The 23,203-nt window shown below is 38.3% G+C and overlaps 1 protein-coding gene and 1 pseudogene across 1 annotated transcript in view; both read left to right on the top strand.

The window, feature by feature from the left end:
* LOC127633288 (zinc finger protein 99-like) overlaps positions 1-23,203 on the top strand; it is a 301,889-nt gene that overhangs the window by 57,391 nt on the left and 221,295 nt on the right. The gene's annotated exons all lie outside the window — the stretch shown is intronic.
* The window catches only part of LOC127633261 (rho-related BTB domain-containing protein 1-like), a 48,822-nt pseudogene continuing 29,325 nt past the window's right edge, over positions 3,707-23,203 (top strand).

Here is a 23,203-nt window from a genome sequence, read left to right as displayed (position 1 = left end):
GCTTATTCTACCATTTGTTTTTAGTTGATTATGCGTAACTGCTACATTTGTCATCATAACGTCTAAACAATTGGAATAACACACATATTGCATATATAAATCACAAGAATAAAAAGTAAAAATACAAATACAAGTTTATTATTTAATAAACATTTTATTTTTGAATTTTGGCAGGGTAGGCAGTGCCTAGTTTGCCTACCCAGACCGCACGTCAGTGGACTTCCCTCTGTCTAACATTCTGTCCCCTATTTAGCCTATTTTTTTTCACACCCCATTTCAATATTCAACATTCCAAGAGGCTCTATGGGTAAGAGCTGACTTTGCCAAATAATTAATAAACTGTTCATGTGCACATAAATACACACACACACACACACACACACACACACACACACACACACACAAACAGTTATCTGAGATCTTTTTTTTTTTTCTTTTTTCTTTTCTTTTTCCATTTTGTACCACATTTTCATTGCTTCACTTGGACCTTTTCTCTCCATTCAACCCCTTTGCTCTTTTTTCCCTCTATTTTGTTTTTATAACCTTATCTTTGTTTGGATGTTCTGCACACAATCTCACAAGCCTCTCACGTGGGCAACACCATGCCACTGTTTGAAGACTGATACCAGGAAACCTCCCCCTGTTCTGAGAATGTCAATCTCATCTTTTTTTCCGCATTATACGCTTTATAGAATTTATCTGTTTGGAAACTTTGTGTCCACTGCACTAAGTCATATCCCCTCTTTAAAACAAGCTATTAGTACCCATGACACGAGTTTGCAACATGCAGTTCACTCTTCCTACTAATGATATTGCATCAATGACTGTTTGTCCGCGCTGTTTGCTGTTATCGCTCTACTGATGTAGTACCGTCCTATGACTTCCTGTTTATGCCTTTATGCGGATAAACTTCATAGAATTTTTGCTTCTTAAAAAGATTTCCCATTGTAGGCTATAACAGGGTTGACCTACTTTGTCTAGACTGAAGCTGAATATGTTGTCTGTAGATGCAAAAGGGTTATTCATCCTGTTATAATAGCTGAACATACACCGGTACTATGTAAAGCACAGTTTGGTCTGGGTCCAGTTTGTTAGGGCCAGCTAGGAGAATAGCCTTTTATGGACAGTATCTGATTGGGACACATAATGGCCAGCACGGGTGTCCATCCAGCTTGTATCTCCTGTGCCTGGGGCGCCTGAACAGTCTGTGAGATGCATGTTAGTGTCTTAACCCTCCTATTGTCTGCTGGAAAAGGCAATAGAGATTCATTTGTGAAATAGGCATGTACTAAAATTGTAACTCTAAAATGTACACTGTTGATTTACTACAAGCAGAATAAACCAGAATTTGTTATAAAGTAGTTGAGATATGATAAAATCCCTGGCCAATATTTTCCAAGTCTTTTAACTTTAACTTTAAAATCTTTAAAAATTATGTAACTCCATTAACATTCAGAGTATAGCATTTCCCCCCTATCATTGTACACTTTGGGACCACAATAAAACCGATTTTCATCAAGGGGGGTCTTTAGAGCAGTATAAGCAATGTAGGCTTATTTGATCATGTATTTTAGTATGTGCATATGTCTAAATGTGTGTTCAGTTTGTGTGTGCTCACGGCCAATGCTCATATCCTCAAGCCACAATATCAAACCTAGCTCAACTCTGCAGGAGACCCTTCATAATATTTCCCAAGCTTACCCTTCATCCACCCAGTCTCAGCTAGAGCACGCTAATTTATGTTTCTGCCCTCCTTTGCTTTGCACTGTCATAATGTCGCTATAAGAAGCCTGACTGTAAATTACAGGCTGACACTTTCCCTGACCTCATATTATGTTTCATTCCAGTTTAAACCCTTTCATAGTCAAATCCCTACATGCACATAGCTCTGAGTTCCACCTCTCTCTCTCAGTTCTCCATCTCTCACTCCTATTCCGGGAGCTCAGAGGGGCCACAGGGGCATCACTTTCTCAGGGCCCGCTGCTGCACTGGCATGCCTGCGAGAGTCCAGCTTGGCCTTAGATGGATGGCTGAAAGGGCTGCATTGACTGAAGTGTGGGAATGGGCTGTTTATGCTTCACTAAAATCTGTGACTGACAACACTCATGCTCTGACCTCATCAGCAGTTTGGATGTTTAAAAAAGGAGTTTTTTAAGCATTTGTATTTTAATGAATAAGATCCAAATGTGAATACCAAAAAAAAAAAAAAAAGAAAAAAAAAAGGGGACATTACCATGTGTGTGATCTTTGTTGTCTTTGAAATTTCTTATGTCTGATGTCTATACAAGTAGATATCGCTAGAGGTCAGTGTTCATTACTTGTGCGGTGTCTGCATTAGTGGATCACAGGGACAAATATCACTGAGTTTCCTGCCAATGTGTGTCTTAAATATTTAATGTTTGTATACAGCAATTCCATCGTTCTTTACCAGGAAATGTTTATATTTTGTTTTCCCTTGTATTCTACTTCCTCATCTTGACACTGTTGACAAGCCTTTTGAAATCAACCTTAAACAAGACATAGATGTTATCAACATGTCTACAGCTAGCTGCTCAAAATACTTTAGTTTACACTTAGATAGTATACTTGGCATCAATATGGCATCAATAAAGATTTTTGCAGAGACAAGGCAAGCTTTCTGTAAGATGACAGCATGTTTTCCTATTGAATGAATTTGTGACCTGCTTCATCATTTTGAGTCCCTTCGTCCCAGAGACACATTAAGAATTTTATGCACTAAAATAAAAAGGATAGCATTTCAATGATTATATCAGCCAATATTGAAATTATTATATCTTGGAGTAAAAACATAAATATCATTAGAAAGCTCATAAATCTAAAGAATGTGTTTCTGGTTCAAAGTGTCTCAAAATGATGGAGCAGGTCACATTTTTTGTTGAGCTGCAAACCTTGTTTGAAAATGACACATTTTAATTGTGAATACATAATGTTCCTTTAATTTGTAATTACAATTCGTTTTAAATACTTATTATGGAGATCAATTTCAAACAAAAAGAGGTAAAATTGTTATTGGAAGTTTGCATTTTTGCTTGTGAATATAATGTTTGCCATGCATGATATAACAGTTTACCACATTCTCCATCATCTTGTTCTAATTAGTATAGGTAGCCTACAAATTATATATTTCAGACATACATAAATAATTATAGTGAATTTTCTATGGATCAGACAATAGGTGATAACATTGAACCAGAATTCTGAGGACACGTTATAAAAATAATTAAGTCTTCCTCATTTACACCACAAAATTAACATTTGTATAAATGTTTATATTTAGCTAAAGCTGTATTACGGGTTTACATTTTGTTTAGTAGCCAACTTTAAAGTGCACTTCTTTCACGTTATTAGAAATGTAGAATGCAGTACTAAACCAAGCTTCTTCCAATCAATTCTACAATAATTTCTTAAATAAAGACATTAAATTATTTATGCTAGTTCCCCCTATAAAGACATCTTTTATCAACTCCTTGATAGCGTTATCCTTTTTGTTACTTCCAGAATTTAGATGGCTTTTCATAAGTTGTAGGCTATAATGCCACTTATGGCTTTTAATAAAAAAATATAGACTACTGTAGGAAGACATAAATAGCTCATAAGACAATATTTCTAACATATGTACCCATTATTATGAAGGAACTTCTACGCTATCGTCGTTTCAGATAATATCTATACGTCAGTATTATCTAGTGATTCAAGCGAGTAACCGGAGGATTACAGTGTGTGTTCAGACGGAGAAAACGTGTTGTAATCGTTCTGCCTGTAAGTGGGCGACTGCGCGCGTCTAAACAAATGACTGGTAGACTGGGGGTTAACAGAGCGAGTTGTCCAGACGGGGCGGGGCCTAGTGCTCGGATGTATTTGATTGGCTAACTCTCACTGTTACATGGATTCAGGCGAGAGTTCACTTAACGTGACGCACAAACGGGGGCGTGCCATTGGCGAAATCAGCTGTATAAACAATAACACTCATGTGAACGCCCCAAAATGAAAGCTTACCTATACATGTCAATAATTCCATCTTATTGAGAGTGTGGGGATTCTAGATGTAGGGAAATTTACGGTTCAGGTTCTTCACTGCATTTTGAAAACTTGTTTCAGGAGATCTATATGAGCTCTGCAGGAAGACGAGTGTGAAGATGCTGCCTTTGTGACAGCCGTGACATCCCCGCGAGTTTAACACAAAACAAGTCGAGAGTTTATCCAGAGACGTTCTAATATTTTCAAGGTTTTATTTGATCATCTGCGCCCGGTTTAACGGGAGCGAACCACGAGCGGACTGGCATGTGGGTCAATTCTGGAAGCGTCGGAAGGTAAGGTGGTGTTTTCCCTCGCAACAATCATCCAGCACTTATCTGCGGATTCTCAGTCACTGATGCATTTTTAGGAACCGTTCACTCCGAATGCGTATTTGTGATGAAAACAACTAGACGCTGCGCCACGAAGAGAGCAGAGCTCAGGTGTCTCGAGACGCGTTTTAGCATTTTAAGTTCTTTTCAACATGACACGGCGTCTAAAAACGTGGTGCAACAGTCAAATACGTCCGTCTTGCGCATTTTACATAGGAAAACAATTGGAGAAACAGTGCAAACGGACGCAAAACGTGTTCGGTGTGGGCGCTGCATTAAAACTAAAGAGTTCCCTCAATAAAAACGTAACCGCCGCCCATCCTTGACGCGTGATGTTGGAAGCCTGTCTTTGTATCACCTTGCGACTGGCTGCACCTCTTCGCTTTTTGGAAGTTTGTTGCTATGCATCCCCCTAATCTTCATTTTAAAACGTGTCATATTATTCATTTCTCGCTATGCATTGTGATTCTGTGGCGGGCATGGCTAATCTTTTCCTGCATCTCTCTTTCTTATATGAACTCACATGTCTTTCATCTTAAAGCGAGAAATCCTCATATTGAGAAAATCCACTACTGGTTCATGTTTCTGAATGAAACGCTTGCTGAATTGGGGCTTTTTAGAGGTATGAATGGGGGTTGTCAATGGCCGGCCCTACATGATTCACACAATGCATTCACACACCTGATGTAATCATTGGCAATATCAATATATTGTTATGCATGAGCCAAGTTCATCCATGAATCCACATGAGTGAGAGATATTTGTCTCTGTCCATTGTAATCCAGGAACTAAGCAGATCGTTTTAGTCTGCTGATTCAGCAATCATTGTTATATGACTTAATGGATAAATATGCACTAGACAAATCAATTTTTTTTTTTCCAAATAAGGCTTTTATCATTTGAAGAGTTTCAGAGAATGGTGCATGCTTTTGTTTCATCTCGTCTCGGCTACTGCAAGGTACTTTATATTGGAATAAGCACATCTTACATTAATCGGTTATAAACAGTTAAAATGTAGCTGCTAGACTTCTGAATAACACCCGTAATCTGAACACACCACCCCTGTTTTACTTTATTTGCACTGGTTGCCAGTCCACTACGGAATCGATTTGAAAATTCTAGCATTTGTTTTTAAAGCTTTAAATGGATTGGCACCTAAATTTCTTTCTGACATTCTGAATACTAGTACACATGTCAGGCATCTAAGATCATCGGATCAGAGACTCTTGATGATCCCTAAATCCAGATTAAAGCTAGAGTATGTAATTTATATCGGAAGCATTTATTTATTTTTGTTATACTGGTTGAATGTTTCTGCATCCTGAGAGCAATCAATAAATAAAGTGCTCTGATACTTAAAAAAATCCATTATCTTTGGATGTCACAGGCCTGTTAAAGGCCTGTCCAATCATTTCATTTTGCCCAAATGCAATGATTGTTAGGCCTACCTGTCTGTCTAACTACGTACCTGCCTACCTCTGCGCACTCTGCCCGTGCACTCAATGCTGTGAGTTGGGGTGGGACTATCTGACTGTTTGAACAAGTGCAGGCAAGAGGGTGTATTCAGAAAGCTGCTTTAAAAACAACGTATATTTTTGGTGGAACTAGTGTCGCAGAAATTATGAACTCCAGCTGAAAAATTGAGGGGTGATTGTGCATTCGTTATAGAAGGCTGAAATTGTGGAACAGTATACCGCTGTCTCTTGTAAGGAATCAACTACACTCTCTCTCACTCACACACACACTCACTACTAGGGCTGAGTCGATACAATTAAGTATCACGATAAATGTCTTTGATTAGCCACTGGCAGGTAATTTTTTTCGATTACACTATTCAAACACGGGAGTCATTACACTGACACGGGTGCATTTGAATTACCACAGAAGCATGGCAAGTCTTAATATCACCAAAATGCAGAATGAGATGTTTTTGTCTGCAAGCGCTTTTCATGTGGAGTTCAAAGCGCCACTTAATGCTGAATGTGGTACAGAATTGTTTGTTGCAAAATTCTTATGTCTCGGTGATGAAACTAGTTCAAAATAAACAGCCCCACATTCTAAACAGCATGGACAAATAAAACAGGAGAAAACATAAATTAGAAGGCTTTTCAATTCTCTCATCACAACGCTTACAAAGCGTTACTATGGATTTACTGCAGTAATACTAACTGTACTGTATTACCTCTGGTAGTTGTGGCAGAAAAACGTTCTAAATGTATTTAGTCTGATGTTTTTGTCAAGCCAAAATATCATAGTTATTTATATAGAAAACATAGTTACTAATAATGTTAGTGAGGAGCCATGCATGGTTTTACTTATAGTTACCATGAACTATTACAAATATCATTGTTAAAACTATGGATACTATGGAAGAACTATGGTGCATTTTCATAATTATGGACCAAGCTATCAGTTTTCCATCTGTATAAAATCTGTTCTCTTGTAATGGTCTCTGATTGTAGGAAAATGTAAGCTGTTATGTTTGCTTTCAGAAATTCCAAGACATAACTATAATTTAATTAGTAGGAGACTGATAAAAGGAATCTGCAAAGAAGACCCAACTTATTCATACTGTCAGATTATTTCAAATTAGCCATATATTAATTAGGTGTTCATTTATTTCCACAGTTATCACTGTTACTAATATTATAATTTGAATCTGCATCCCAACGTTGAAATCAATGCTGTACTGTCAAATGTGCATTTCAGTGCACATAACATGTAATATTATTTGTATGGGAGCTACCAAAGCAGGTGCTGGTGCCACATTATCAAAGGGCCCTTTGAGGGCACAAATAAATCCTGATGTGGCCCAGGCTGAAATTGAGTTTGACCCCCCTGCAGGGGTGTGTGATATGCATCGTCTTCAATAATATCTTATTTGATGTTTTAATGATGTGCGAGCTGACATTATCGAGTATGTCACTCACTTTGCAAAAAACAAAAACATCCCTTGAGAGTCCACACATTCACTGTGGGATGTAGCCTATTAGAATCCAGTGTGCTAGTATAGGCGTACATGTTCACCACACCACAAAATGTGCATGACTGACGTTAAAAATTTGTGAACAAACAGTGCCAGGATACAAAATACAGACACCACCAGCCTCGCAATCTATGTCGTTAGATTTAATTGCTAGACGTGGGTCATCCTCACTTGCATGGAGGTGGTTTGGCTGTTGGCAGATGGATGTTGCTCAGAAGATGGTAATCTGCAAACTATTAAATAAATCGTTTGTCGTTAGAGACATCTCAACAAATAACTTGTTTCACCATCTGTGAACTGACAACCAAACAAAATATGAAAAGCTTTGGGAGTCAGCTTTCCATGACAGGCCTAAACCAGCCAAGGTACCAGCACAAAAACACACTCGGCTAATTTTGGGGAATAATTTTTGCATAAAAGATAATATACTATTAAAAAAAGCGAGCTAGTACAATATACTGTAAGACTTTTACAAACATTTTTGAAGGATGCAAAATATTGTCTACTTATCGCTATCGACAAAATCCCATAAAATATCGAGATATAATTTTTTTGTCAATATCGCTCACCCCTACACCCCTGTTTTAATCTATGCTTTTACCAACACGCATTAATACGGGTCCGGCATTGTGGGCTTGTGGACGCACGCACAACAGCACTGCTGCTGAAAAAAAAATCATAGATGTAAAAAGAGACACAGCCTACATTAGCTATTAAAAGATATGCACTGCTCTTACACTTTAGTTTAGGATGACGAACACAAGCGGAGTGATACACACAGTGAAGCGTCAGAGTGTTGATGGTGTCAGAACATCAGTGCTCATGGATCTTCTCTCATCCAATCAGATTTGAGGACCAAAACTAACTGTTGTGTGTGTGTGTGTGTGTGTGTGTATATATATATATATATATATATTAGAGCTGTCGATTTAACATGTTAAAAAATTAACGCCATTAATCGCAATGTTCCCTGGACCATAATAAGGAAGATTCCTGAGAAATGCAAGCTTGTAGTACCACCTGTTTACTCCAGAGGGCAGTAAGTGAAACTTCTGCTGTCTGGCAACACACAGTTTATACAGTGAACAAAACAACCATCCAGTAGGCAGCACAACACAAACATGCATTACGTTCTTGCGTTCAAAACACTTGGTTGAGCGCAAATTCGAACTAAGGGATCTCAAGATGTGTTCTAAATATTAAACTATATTTAACTTGACACAGTGACCTAAGAATTGTATGTTTATGACGCAACGCACCCGAGATGCTACACAAGCATGTCTGACTGAAATTCACTTGTGAAATGGATTGCTGTGAAATATTATGCCAATGATTGGCTTATGTTCAATAATATGTTTGTAAACAATCCATTACCATACATAAAAAAACTTCTGCCAAAAGAATGTAATGCATTTTAATTATCTGAATATTTTGTATTTTATATATATTTATATATATATATATTTATATGCAATGAATTACATTAATTAGATACAATTAATGCAATTAATTCGGTTACATTTTTTTTATTGATTGACAGCCCTAAAATGTATAGTCAGGACATTAACAATGGGAAAAATCACTATTATAATTTGAAAACAATTGTTCAAAACTTCTTAAACTTCAAAGAATTCTCATAAAAAAATCCTCCACGTGCAGCAATGACAGCTTTGGCATTCTAACTGTCAGTTTGTCCAGATACTCAGGTGACATTTCACCCCACACTTCCTGTAGCACTTGCCATAGATGTGACAGTCTTGTTGGGCACTTCTCACACACCTTACAATCTAGCTGATACCACAAACGTTCAATAGGTTTAAGATCCATAACACTCTCTTCCAATTTTCTGTTTTCAAATGTCTGTTTCTTTGCCCACTCTAACATTTTCTTTTTGTTTTTCTGTTTCAAAAGTGGATTTTTCTTTGCAATTCTTCCCATAATGCCTGCACCCCTGAGTCTTCTCCTTACTGTTGTACATGAAACTGGTGTTGAGCGGGTAGAATTCAATGAAGCTGTCAGCTGAGGACATGTGAGGCATCAATTTCTCAAACTAGAGACTCTGATGTACTTATCCTGTTGTTTAGTTGTACATCAGGCCTTACACATCTCTTTCTATCCTTGTTAGAGCCAGTTGTCCTTTGTCTTTGAAGACTGTAGTGTACACTTTTGTATGGAATCTTCTGTTTTTTGGCAATTTCAAGCATAGTTTAATTAATAACTGCATTAGCTGAAAGATAATTTATTTTATACTGTTAGAAAAATGGACATTATATCGGAAATATACATTTGGAATTGAAAGCTTGTGAGTCTAATCAAATTGAATTATGATTTAGTGATATATCGCAATATATCGAATATTGACATGTGTATCACTGGAGAACATTGTGATTTGTCATACTTTTCAGAACTTGATAACATAATTATGATGCAATTGCTGTTTTAATGCAAGTTCGATTTAAAAAAAAATTGCATATGCAAACTTTCTTTTACTCTGACCTTATCTGATTCAATAGATAATCTGTATGTCACATGTCAAACATCAACAAAAAAATACAAATGCTGCTCAATAGTGTAGCACATAACTCGTAATCAGAAGGTCGTAATTAGAATGTTGCTAGTTCAATCCCCACCACCATTGTTTCCTTGAGCATGGCACTTAACTCCAGGTTGCTCCAGGGAATTGTCCCTGTAATAAGGGCACTGTAAGTCGCTTTGGATAAGTATCTGCCAAATGCATAAATGTAAAGGTAAATGTAGCAAAAGTGCTCTCATATAAACTCCCACAATCAGCACTGTTTGAATTCCCTTTTGTGTTCTACAGAAGAAAGTAATACAGGCATGTAACAACATGAGTGAGGAAATGAGGATAAAAATGCAATTTTTTTGTGAACTAACACTTTTTAATTGAACTGCCAGCGGACACAATAATACAGTTGATCTAGTAGTGTTTCAGTGGTTAATTACTCCATTACTCCCCAATGACTGATGGTAAAAAGGGGAAAGATCCAACTCATTCTCTGATCTGTAGAACTCCGCATTCTAAAGGACTTTGCAGCACGGGCACAGATATAAAATGTGGTCGATCCACTAAGAGACATTGACTCCTTACTGTTCAAAGCACTCCATGGTACTATATGCTGCAGTGGTGCATTGACAGGCTGTTTGCTAGAGGAAACCGCACATTGAGGAGATGGAATGTATTTTGTAGCAGTTCAGTATTTGGGATGCTCAAATGATTCTGAAACGCTGTTCCCCTTTAACCTGTTTACTGACAGGCTGGAGACCACTGTGTTACATAAAGTCGTCTGCGCTCATCTCACTTGTGACAGAGTCTGTTTTTACATGCCCACTCTATAAACAACTAAATATGTATCTTTGCAAACAACCTGATACATAGATATGCGCAGGAAGACACACACCAGATATTAATTTTCTTTTGAGTGGATGGAAACCGCAGAAATTAGGTCAATATGACAAACATTCAGCATGTGTGTTTATTTGGATGTGCTTGATTTAGTTTGGGAATTTTAATGTATTTTTGCAAAAGGAAGTTTATTTGAAGGTCTGGAGGCATTGGCTTTAGGACAGGTGCTCTGAATTCTGGTTATGTGGCATTGGGGAGAGCAGTCTTTGCCACTTGAGCTGTTATATAACACACACACACACACACACACACACACACACACACACACACACACACACACACACACACACACACACACACACACACACACACACACACACACAGTATGGGAGGGGTGAGCTCCACTGAAGTCTCCACTGCCTAGCTCTCTAGACAGACAGACAGACAGCGGGAATGAACAGTGAAACTTCCTGAAGAATTCTCTAGTTTGATATTTATCTAGTGAGGAGATTCTGAATTTATTTTTAATCATTGTGCAAATTTTGCCACAAAATTTACATTGATGGCATGAGAGAGAAATCTTGGATGAGGTTATTGAAGGATATCAAAGTTTATTTTTCATTACCAGTCATATTTGCTTTTGGGTTTTTAATCCACATGCTGTGATATTGCTCTCTCTACCTGCATATTCAGAAACAAACACATACACTCTCAGGCTGGCAGGACAAACTGTTGTGTGGGCTGTAAAGTGTTTGTGAATGGAGTAGGCGTCTGCCACGCGTCTCATCTCTCTTTCTCTCTCACTCTTTTGCTCATTCTCGGAGCTCACATCCCACTGTTGCTATCACTGCCTGTCACTAAAACAAGTGCTAGTGGGGGACACTGCACATCACATTCCCCATGACAAAATACTGACTCACTCAGCTGACTCTGCTAAACGCTACATGAGACATCCATGCCACTGGTATCATTGCTTTCATTATATACTATTTTTTTGTTGTGTTTAACAGAGTAAAGGAGAAGCCATATACTCCATTTCTAGAAGTTCAGACAATTTACTAATTTCAACCCTATGAATTTCTCTATGCAGAACACAAAAAGTGATGCTTTAAATGAATATTGTTTATTGTCCCCTCCGTACACTGACAGTGGATAGTGCATCACTTTAAAGCTTAAAAAGGACCCAAATATATAATAATAGTTAACCATATGGCTCATGCGCCATATTCCAAGTCTTCTGGAGGCATGCCACAGGCTTTAGTGAGAAACAGCCTGAAACTTAAGTCCTTTTTGAATGTTGAGCATTAATGAATGTTGTGCATACATGTAAATTGCACATTCTGTAGAAGTTATAAGGAGATGTACTATACAAGGAGAGACTGATTAAAAAAAAAACATGCATCAAAAGCAAACTTACCTAAAAATTTAAATCTGTCATTTACTCATCCTTGTGTTGTTCCAACCCATATAACATTCTATCATCTATGTAACAGTGATGTTAGGTAGAATGTTAGGGACAGCATTTACATATTTCCATTGATTATGATATAAATAAGGGGGGGTTGTACTAGCTTGTTTTGGTTATTGGGGGGTTACATCCCCCATCTCCACTGGAATCTACGCCCGTGCCCTCGCATCACTGCCCTTCCTTCACATTATTATTTTGGACACTTCCCCCATGGGCACATTTATACTGTTATTATTATTTCAAATAAATGCCTCTCCGAGTTCTCACATCACACCCACTGTGTATGTATCTTGCTCACCTCGCCACAATAGAAAATCAAATGAAAAATGGGACACAAGAATGATTGGTGTGAACGGTCCCTATGAGAATTAAACGGAGGAAGCACTGAGGCTTGCTCTTAGTAGGTTCAAGCGCACAAGCTCACAACCACACCTCTGCACCCACTGCCTTACATTTTGCTTGCTGATAAGACAAGGGCTGCTTCTATGAAAATTAGGTCAAGGACTCCCAGCTAATTTATATTTTCACAGACTATGCAATGGTCATATTGTTCACATTTACAACATCCCCTATAAACATTAGTCACTATCAGACAATGGTTAGAGCTACTATAAAGATCAGCCGATCAGCCACAACAATAAAACCACCTGCCTGATATCGTGTAGTTCCCCCTTGTGCCAACAAAACAGCTCTGACCAGTCGAGTTATGGACTCCAAAAGACCTCTGAATGTGTCCTGTGGTATCTGGTATCTTTTAAGTCCTGTATGTTGCGAGGTGGGGTCTCCATGGATCAGACTTGTTGATCCTGCACATCCCATAGATGCTCAATCGGATTGAGATCTGGGGAATTTGGAGGCCAAGTCAACACCTTGTACTCTTTGTCATGTTCCTCAAACCATTCCTGAACAATTTTTGCAGTGTGGCAGGGCGCATTATCCTGCTGAAAGAGGCCGCTGTCATCAGGGAATACCGTTGCCCTGAAGGGGTGTATGTAGTCTGCAACAATCTTAAGGTAGGTGGTACGTGTCAAAGTAACATCTACATGAATGCCAGGACCAAAGGTTTCCCAGCAGATCATTGCCCAGAGCATCACACTGCCTCCACCAGCATGCCTTCTTCCCATGGTGTGTCCTGCTGCCATCTCTTCCCCAGGTAAACGACACACCTGGTCCATATGATCTAAAATAAAATTTTATTAAAATTGCTCCATGGTCCAGTTCTGATGCTCACTTGCCCATTGTAGGAACTTTCGGCAGTGGACAGGGGTCAATATGGGCCGATCTGCGCCAACGCAGCCTCATACGCAGCAAGCTGCGATGCACTGTGTGTTCTGACACCTTTCTATCATGGCCAGAATTACGTTTTTCATCAATTTATGCTACAGTAGCTCTTCCATGGGATTGGACCACGTGCATCAATGAACCTTGGGCACCCATGAACCGGTACACCGGTTGTCCTTTCTTGGACCACTTTTGGTAGGTACTAACCACTGCATACCGGGAACAACCCACAAGACCTGTCTAATTGTTACAGCTTGGCTTCATCGGCCCGACAAGCCACACTTGTTATGTAACCTGAGTGAAAGAAGCTTTCTCCAGAGCATTCTTAACACTCGCAACATTTCAGAACAGACTTCTCCAAAATCTTCACAGAACCAAAATGCAAGGCAGGCTATGATGTCTCCCTTATCAGGAAATAGTTCCTCATAGAACTTATGAGGAGTTTCCCTGCTCTAGATTAAATCTGTCTCTCTTTAACTTTTATGTGTAAATTGACTATTAATTTTGGTCAAGAAAGCTACCTTTCTACTTAAGTAAATCAGAGTGAATTGAATGAATGGGGGCTATTTTTAGAACCTAGCTTGTCATTGGAGGCCTGAATTGTGAAGTCTTTGTCAATGGAACAATAAACATTGGCCACATTAATCTTTCATGAACTCTTTTTATGGAACGTTAGCTAACTTGGATAGCGGAGCTCTGGGCGGATTGTAATGTAGATAGCTGTATCACTTTAGCTGTATCACAGGATGCACCACGTTTTGTTGGAAAAGGTTACTGTTTTGTGCAGCACAGGAAACATTAGTGTAATTAACAGGGATGTGAAAAATGTAACACATGAATTCTCGATAAGCTGTACATTCTCTGTAAGTGTCATTCAACCTTCCTTCGGATGAAGCCACTGCTGCCTTATGCACATATTTTAGAGTTTAGAACGTGCAAGATGAAGGCTTTTGATTTTCGCATCAAAGTCAGCACTTTATTCAAGAAGGTTAGTATTATTTGAATTAATCAAGTGAATTAAAACCTTCTAAATGGTTGGATGTATAACCAGTATGAACTGTTGCCACAGTTGCTGACAGGTTAAAATTTGCTATTGTTAAGTGTCAATTAAAGTGTTACAAACCTAATATTCGCAGTGAAAACGTAATATTTTACTTCACATGTAAAGTACTCCGTGCCAGTATATTGAACCATTTGTATGTATAATAATAAACCCCAGATGGATGGAGTCCAGACAATAGAAAATGTCTGGACTTTTTTTTTTCCTTTTTAGATCGGAAAATGAACTTGGCGTGACAGTTGTAAAAGAGGCACTTGCAGTACATGTAGAGTGAAAACCATCCAAATGCTTTGAAATCTGCAGACTTTGAGTAGGACATTGGTACTGTATGTCCCTCAAGGCAGCATTATGGATTGAATTAAGATTCCTTGATTACTAAACCACAAAATGCCCTCTTCAGTCAGTGATGCCTGAGCTAGCGGTTGTACGCTGTTGCTACAGTCTTTGCTCGGTACATAGTCTTTGGTCGGTAAATTTTCGTTCCTTTTTTGTTTGTCCTTTCTCGATCACCAGTACCGCCGACCCCCCCCCCGCGTAGGGCATCAATTTGTGCCCTGCCGATCACATGCCTGAATTATCGAGCTTATTGAAGAAATGAGTGCATTCATGATTCATGATACTGAATGACCAGTGCATGAGACCAGGCATATTTCTTTCAGTTTTTTAAGGGGGGAAAGGTTGCATCTGACATTTTGATACTCTGAAGCTAAAAGAGATCTTGCTTGTTGTCATGGATATTGAGTTACAGTCATATGTGTTAGCACACAGGTCTCTTAATGGTTTGTTTCAGCTGCCTCCCTCAGCAGAGAAGCATTTGTTTTTCTATCTGCAGAGAGCTGTAGTCTTGGCCTCAGTAAAAACCTAATGGTTTAAAGGGATAGTTCACCAAAAGCTGAAAATGTGCTCATAATTTACACACTCTGATGTTTTTCCAACCTGTGTGATTTCCTTTCAACCATGGAACACAAATAGATAAAGCCTCAGTCATCATTTACTTTCAATACATGGCAAAAAATGTTAAAAAAGTGATAGATGAAAGGCTGTCAGTCCCTAACATGCTAACAGTCATGTCATACAGGTTTGGAACAACGTGAGGGTAAATAAATGATGAATTATAATCTTTGGGTGAACTATCCCAATGTTTATGCAAAAGCTGATTGTTTCAATTTCCTGGGCAAAAGTGTGGTTTACCAAGAGGGAGCAGTGTTCTCTCTGCCACTGCTAACACTCCATGGGGAAAAAAATGTGCTAGATGCTAGGACTGAATGATTAATCTAAATAAAATAGAAATAGTGATATGACGTTTCATTTGCACAAATAATTTTTTTTTTTTCAAAACAACTTTCAGAATACGCCCCTCGTCTGCTTTTGTTCAAAGAGTCAGATAGTCCAGCCCCAAACTCACGCCATTGTTTGAGCAATGTTGTCAAAGACAAACACAGGAATTTTTTATGTGCCACAAAGATAGTGTTTACCGTTTTCAAGAAAATAAATCTATGCATGGCTTACTTATAGTTTTTTCTGCATATAGCATATTTTTCTGCATAAAATACGAAAGCATTTTAACACTGAAAAAGTTAATTACTTCAGGTTTAATAACTTATTCGGTTCCAAAAAATAATGATGAAAAGAGGGCTGAGACCCAATTACAAAGTAGGGACTGCACGATTACTGATTTGTAATGGTCTACTAATCGATCACATTTGTCGAGTCGAATTCGACTAGTCGTGGATTTATTCAACCCCAAACCACTGCACACCACACAAACTGTTGCCGAATTATGCTAATGGCATCCAGAACAGCATAAAACTAGGATTTAGGTTAGATTTGAAGACCAATTTGCATATATTACAGGTTACTCTATCATTTATTGATGCAATGCAACAGATACAGAGAATGTGTAAGATTGTTGTTGATATGTTGTGTTGTTGAGTAGAGTAACACTGAAAGCAATCACCAGTTCTGATGTGCATTCTGTGTGTGTCTTTTAATGTGAGTCTGACAGAATATCATAGCCAATATTTGAGCCACTGCGCCTTTTCGATGCAGAGCCACCAGGCCTCACACCTGCTGTACTTCCTACAGATGTGTTTTAGAAATCACGTCATGAGCGACTAGTTGACATAAGGCTGACGGTGTTGACTAGGTTAATTGTAGATGACCAGCCTGTGCAACCAGATACAAGGTCGACAAAACGGATAAACGGTGATATCAGATACAATGTGAAGATTATGTGAATCAGTTTTTATTCCCTCTATGTTTCACTGTTGTTTTTAGGGGTCCAAGCACCAAAGGTGCTGGAACATACATGTTTTTTCCTATTAGGGGTCCAAGCACCTTACAAAACAATTAGACAAATCAACAAAAATAGCTATCAGCAGCCAATCAAAGTTCAGCAGCGAATGGCTGATCGTTTTAAATTTTCAGTGCACTTACAGGTCTCCAAAATTAGGCTGTATACCAAATTTGGTGAAAATTGACTACAAGGTGGCATTTTAATAAGCTAATTAGCATTTTTGTTAATAACTTCTTATCTATAATGGCTTGAACCAGAATTTTCACTGATTCCTTGAGTCAAGACAAACAAAACTTATATCTTCTATTTTATTTCTGTCCCAAAAAAATAATCCGCCATTTAGATTTTTCTGAAAGAAATACTTTTTTAAACTCCTAGGCCATTTGTCCGATTATCTAGAAAATGTGTACGTATCCTCTGGAGACTGTCCTGACAAATTTTTTTTTTTGATATGTCAAATACTTTTGAAGAAGCTTCACAAGGTCCAAACATGACAACTTATAAAACATATACATACCAGGATAGTCTTAGGACATGTGTTAAATATCATCCATTTCCTCTTGTGAACAGCAAATAAAAATAAACTTTATTTCAACTGTAATTGACAGTTGAAGGATGTACTACTGATTTTGCCCACTAGATAGAACAGCAAGTTAAGAAGTTCAGTTCTTTGAGTTGTTCAGTTCTTTTGTCTGTGCATTAAAAATAGCAACAGCTATCCAGCAAAACAAGAGTCCTATGGAATCTGTTTAAGTTTTTCCTGATTTAATTGTCCAACAATCCAAAATCTAATTAATGCATGGTAAATCAAGTATGTATTACCGATTTTGTCCACTAGATTGAGCGCCAAGACTAAAAATCCTTGAAAATCCTTTTTGGCTTTTTGCTCTTCTTCAGCAATCCAAAATCTATTTTTCTTCTTCATCTTATATTGTCATTTTAATAATTATAATTTTGCTATTGTGATAAAAAAAAAACAATTTGGGAAGACATTTTACACTGAACACAGAACTGTGTGTCCACAGAATCCACAGGATCTACTCTGTCCAATTTAATTATTTTGGCCTTGTCCTGGCCATACGTGCATGGACCCCGATGATTGCCGCTTGCGGCTATATTTATTTTTTTAGTCTGGCCTTTTTCAGAGGATTCAAGTGTGATTACCCTGTCTTGAACAGTATTTCTATTGGCAGTAGACCATGTTTGCCCATGACTTCATTTTGGTCAAAAGGAAACACCTACTATTTATTTGTTTGTTTGTTTGTTTGTTTGTTTGTTTGTTTTTTAATGGTAATAATCATATCACAGTTAAAATCGCAATATTTTTCAATGCACATTCCACACACTTTCAACGAGTGTATATGCAAATGCAGAATTGTGCTGATTGTATTTGTTACTCCCTCAGACAGAAATAGTACCTGACCCAGATTTCTGTTTAAACTTTTAACATTTTGTGATTGAGTAGTCTGTATTGATGATGATTGTGAATGGCCTGTGTTTTATATATCATTTTGCAAGTTAATTTTACACCTATTTACACTTAAATGGCTGTTTTATTTAAGATACATCTCAAGCAAGAGTGCTGTTATACTGAATATTAGCACTGCTACAGTATAACAATGCACAGACTGACAGCATTTCTAGAACGAAAAGTGAAGTCATGACAAATTAAGTCATGCAAACAGTGACGTGAAACACCACTAATCCAATCAAATAGGGGACCAGAACTAACTTTTGGATAACAGAATTCAATATAATTCTTTTTTTAATAATATTAAGATCTGCAGCACTTAAACTATCTCTTTCTCTCTCTGTCTGTCACTCAGGGCCCTCTCCATGGATATAGACACAGACTATGAGAGACCTAATGTGGAGACCATTAAGTGTGTGGTGGTGGGTGATAACGCGGTGGGCAAGACCCGGCTGATCTGTGCCCGTGCCTGCAATGCCACCCTAACTCAGTACCAGCTGCTTGCCACTCACGTGCCAACTGTCTGGGCCATCGACCAATACCGCGTGTGCCAGGAGGTGGGCAAGCCTTTGGCATATTGTGTACATTTTGAAGAATGTTGAATGTTGACATAAATACATCTCATTTTCTGGAAGTCATGCCGCCATTGTGGAATAGCTACAGATGAATGTATGTCATAAAGCACACGTAATCCTACCAATTAAGTACAATCTGTTTGAAAACCGTTTAAAGACTTTACTGTTGTTTTATTTAAAACATGAAATACATTTTTCATATAAATATTTATAGATAAAATATAAGCTGTGAGTTACTTTGGATATGAAGCTACTTATAATTGATATTGCGGAAAAATAAATATTATGTGTTTACATTGGTACAATGAAATCTGCTGAACAGCTGAATCCGTTTTCTAGGTGCTGGAGAGGTCACGAGACGTGGTGGATGAAGTCAGTGTCTCCCTCAGGCTGTGGGACACATTTGGAGACCACCAGAAAGACAGGCGCTTCGCTTACGGCAGGTCAGTTACACTATACATTGTTATAAGCCCCATACACCCGATAGACCTTCACCATTTGCTTGCTTTTATTTTGGTTTAGGATGTTTGACACTTTTTATTCAGAGGAAGGTGGGAGAGGGATCAATGGGATCAGATTCGAACTTGCATTGCCCATATAAGCACAACAGCTCAATGTGTAAACTGCTAGGCCAAGGCTCCAACCTTCACCAAGATACGTTAATACACATGGATACTTTTTGTCCCAGAATGACACTGCTTAGATCAGCCTTTAATTTTGTTTGTTCTGATCTCTCGTCGCTCTTGCAAATTACATTTTGTTGTCTTGCCAAGGTTTTGTTATTGCCCTAATCCTCCCAGCTGGGTAGGTAATGTGCTGTAAGCGCAGCCAAAGAGCACTGCGTGGAGGCTCGTATTCCCAGTGCAGCACAGGGCAGTGGAAGATCAGTGGATCAGCAGTGGTGCTTTGGCTCCAGGCAGTGAGGCAGATCACAGTAGCCGCTGAGCCAAGTAGAGAAATGAGTTCAAGAAAGAGGGAGATTGACACTGTTCCTGAATGCTTATATAGTGGCCACAAATAGTATTTGGGCACTCAAGCCAGACTTATACTGCACCACAAAGCGAAAATGCAGTAACTACACCAAGTTTTCTCTGAATCTGAGCATAGTTGAGAAGTTGAGCAAAATTCATCAATCACAGGACAGATCAAAGTTTTGGACACCCGATTTCAGTTATTAACCAGTTTTTACAAATTTGTAGTTACAGGGCAGGATAACTGTATCAATTTAATTGCAATAGATAAAATATCAAACCAAGGGGTATCCGAAAAACAAATGATGCAAGACCTTTTCTCAGGACTAACATTACTTTTATTTCCATTTTTGGAATGCATGTCATTTCAAGTAGATGCATGAATTCAGTTTTCCTCAAGTTTACTCAGGTGTCCTAGCTAGTAGAGTTACATACCCATATAACACACTTTTAATATTAATAGAATTAATAATTCACATTGTTCAACTAATTTTGACAATCAGAAAGTGTCCAAATTTCTGTGTTTGTGAAATGTTTTGCTTGAAAATTGTGCTTATGCTTTTTTCTTTCAAAGAAATACCACTGTGATATTTTTGTTATCGTCTGCAATAAAATTCATACATTCATACTAAGTGTGCAAATAATTTTCTGGGTCACTGTTTAAGGCTGTTTTTTATTCATGGCATCTTTACCAACCCAGCTCCTTGCCCACAGAGCTGACACAAAGTACACACACATTACTTGCAGATCAAATGCATAGTAGGCTATATTATGTCATGGCAAGTGAGGTTTTGATTGTTGATGTTATATAGCTATAAACATTTACATATAACATTGTGGATGTAGTGTGTTTTTGTATGCACGAGTTTAGCACAGAGTGAAATAGAAATCAGTGTGAATGAAATTAATCGTGTGTGAGTTTGTGAGTGTGTGAGTGAGTGAGAGTATTTATCACTTTGTGGGGACCAATAAATATAGTAAAACCCGAAAGCTTTGACGTTGTGGGGACAATTTGTCGGTCCCATGAGGAAAACTGCTTAGAAATCATACTAAATTATGTTTTTTTTTTTTTTTCTTTTTTTTTTTATCTAAAAATGCAGAAAGTTTTCGGTTAGGTTTAGGGGATCGAATATATAGTTTGTACAGTATAAAAAACATTATGTCTATGGAAAGTCCCCATAAAACATTGTAACCCAACGTGCGTGTGTGTGAGATCATACATTGTGTGTATGCATGAGCGCGCACAGTGTTGAGGTCGATGCAGTCAGCTGATAAAACCCAGTGCCAACTCACATCTGTCTGGCAGCCACTAGACATAGAGAGGAGGCACTGTTAATGTTGGTGCCTTGTTATGCAAACACAGAATCAGGTGACTTTTACCCCCACTGTCTGTTACCTAAGCTCAGCACACCCACACATACACATTTAACATTTCTTGACAATGTTTGTCAAAGCATAGCTGCTGAGTCCATTAATTATTTGAGAACCAAATTTCAGAAAACACATAATTTAACCAGAAAATTCATGCTTGCATTTGCCAAATAATAATCTAGCTTAAAGCTTTCCCTCTTAAATTCATTAAAAGACTGACTGCTCATCAGAATATCTAATTGATCCAATGCAAGTGATAACCTTTGCTTAAATAATATTGCTTAAAGGCGAAGTTTGTAATTTATGCATCACTAGCAGCACCAAACATGATTACAAAAACAATAACAAATAATGTAACAAAAACAAAAAAAAAACATTGTCCTGCCCCAAATTGACAACATTGGTTGAGCCAATGTTGTTATATCTGGCACAGTTGGGCTGCTCATTAATCAGAATGCAATTTGTTTTTGGTGCCACTAATGGCACAGAAATTACACATGTCTCCATTAATCACAATGGTAAGTGATCATACTAAACAGTAACTAACTATAAAAATACCAACAATTACCATGGTACTGCCATGTTTTGTAGATTGTGCCTTGGAATACCTTGAAGTACTATCTTAATACCATGTGTGACAAGGCGGGGGTCGGAGTTGGGTCCGGGTTGTGATTATACCTTATCAGTCTAATTAAGCCTCCGAGAGGGATAAAGGCCAACTGCGGTAGGTGGTGCGACGAGAGAGAGAGAGAGAGAGAGAGAGAGAGAGAGAGAGAGATCGTTTACGGTCAGCTGACTGTTATGTGTGGGTTTGTGTCTTGTTTATTTCTTCATTAAACTATTATTTATATTGTCAAGCCGGTTCTTGCCTCCTCCTTTCCCATATATCACATATATACCATGGTACAATATGGTAAGCATTTAATACCATGGTGTATATCAAAGTACTGTGGTATAACCACCTGATACTATTAATGTGCCATGGACCACCATAGTACATTTTTGTAAGCCCTCTTAGCTCAATTTTCAGCTAATCCCTTAGTTCACAAATAATGGAAGCTATGTATTAGATTTTCCATTTGTTCTTCTAAGGGATCAAGACTGTGTTTATATTGCAGTCAGGCAAATGCACTGATAGCTCTAAGCTTATCTGCACATATACATTATTATGGTCTTATCTAATGCGGTCTTAGGTTTAGTAATGAGACTTTGACTGAATGCTAATATAAATTCCTTTGTGTATGGGCAATTCCATGCAAATATCAAACTTATTGTGAATGGAGTTTTCCAAACACTAAACCCTTTTTTAATTGTCCATTGTGAAGAGGAGGATGTGGCCAGGCCGTTAGATTTGCCCCAATACTAAAACAACATGTTCGAGATGCTATAATGTTTCAAAACAAGGGTCATAAGACTCTGTAAGCTGTCTGTGGTCATGTAGTAATTTGAGTTGGTTTTGGTCTACCTGAAGGACATCACTGGACCCCTGCTAGACCCCCTTCAGTTTGCTTACAGAGCAAACAGGTCTGTGGATGATGCTGTCAACATGGGACAGCATTATATTCTGGAACACCTCGACAGATCTGTGACTTAAGCAAGGATCCTATTTTTGGACTTCTGTTCAGCCTTCAATACCATCATGACTGATCTTCTCTCAACCAAACTGACCCAGCTCTCCATGCCAACCACAATCTGTCAGTGGATCAACAGCTTTCTGACAGATAGGCAGCAGCTAGTGAGACTGGGAAAACTCCCATCCGGGACCCTAACTATTAACCGGTGCTCCTCAGGGATGCATTTGCTCTCCACTGCTCTTCACCATGAACACAAATGACTGCACTGCAAAGGACCCCTCTATCAAGCTCCTGAAGTTTGCAGACAACACCATGGTCATTGGCCGTGATGATGACGGGTCTGCATACAGATAACCTTGAGGAACATGCTCAAAACAGTGGAGATGATAGTGGACTTCAGGAGAAATCCCACTGCACTC

This window comes from Xyrauchen texanus, chromosome 3 (assembly GCF_025860055.1).
Source record: "Xyrauchen texanus isolate HMW12.3.18 chromosome 3, RBS_HiC_50CHRs, whole genome shotgun sequence".
NCBI lineage: Eukaryota > Metazoa > Chordata > Actinopteri > Cypriniformes > Catostomidae > Xyrauchen > Xyrauchen texanus.
The sequence above is the reverse complement of the archived record's forward strand: the minus strand, read 5'-3'. Positions and strand labels throughout refer to the sequence as shown.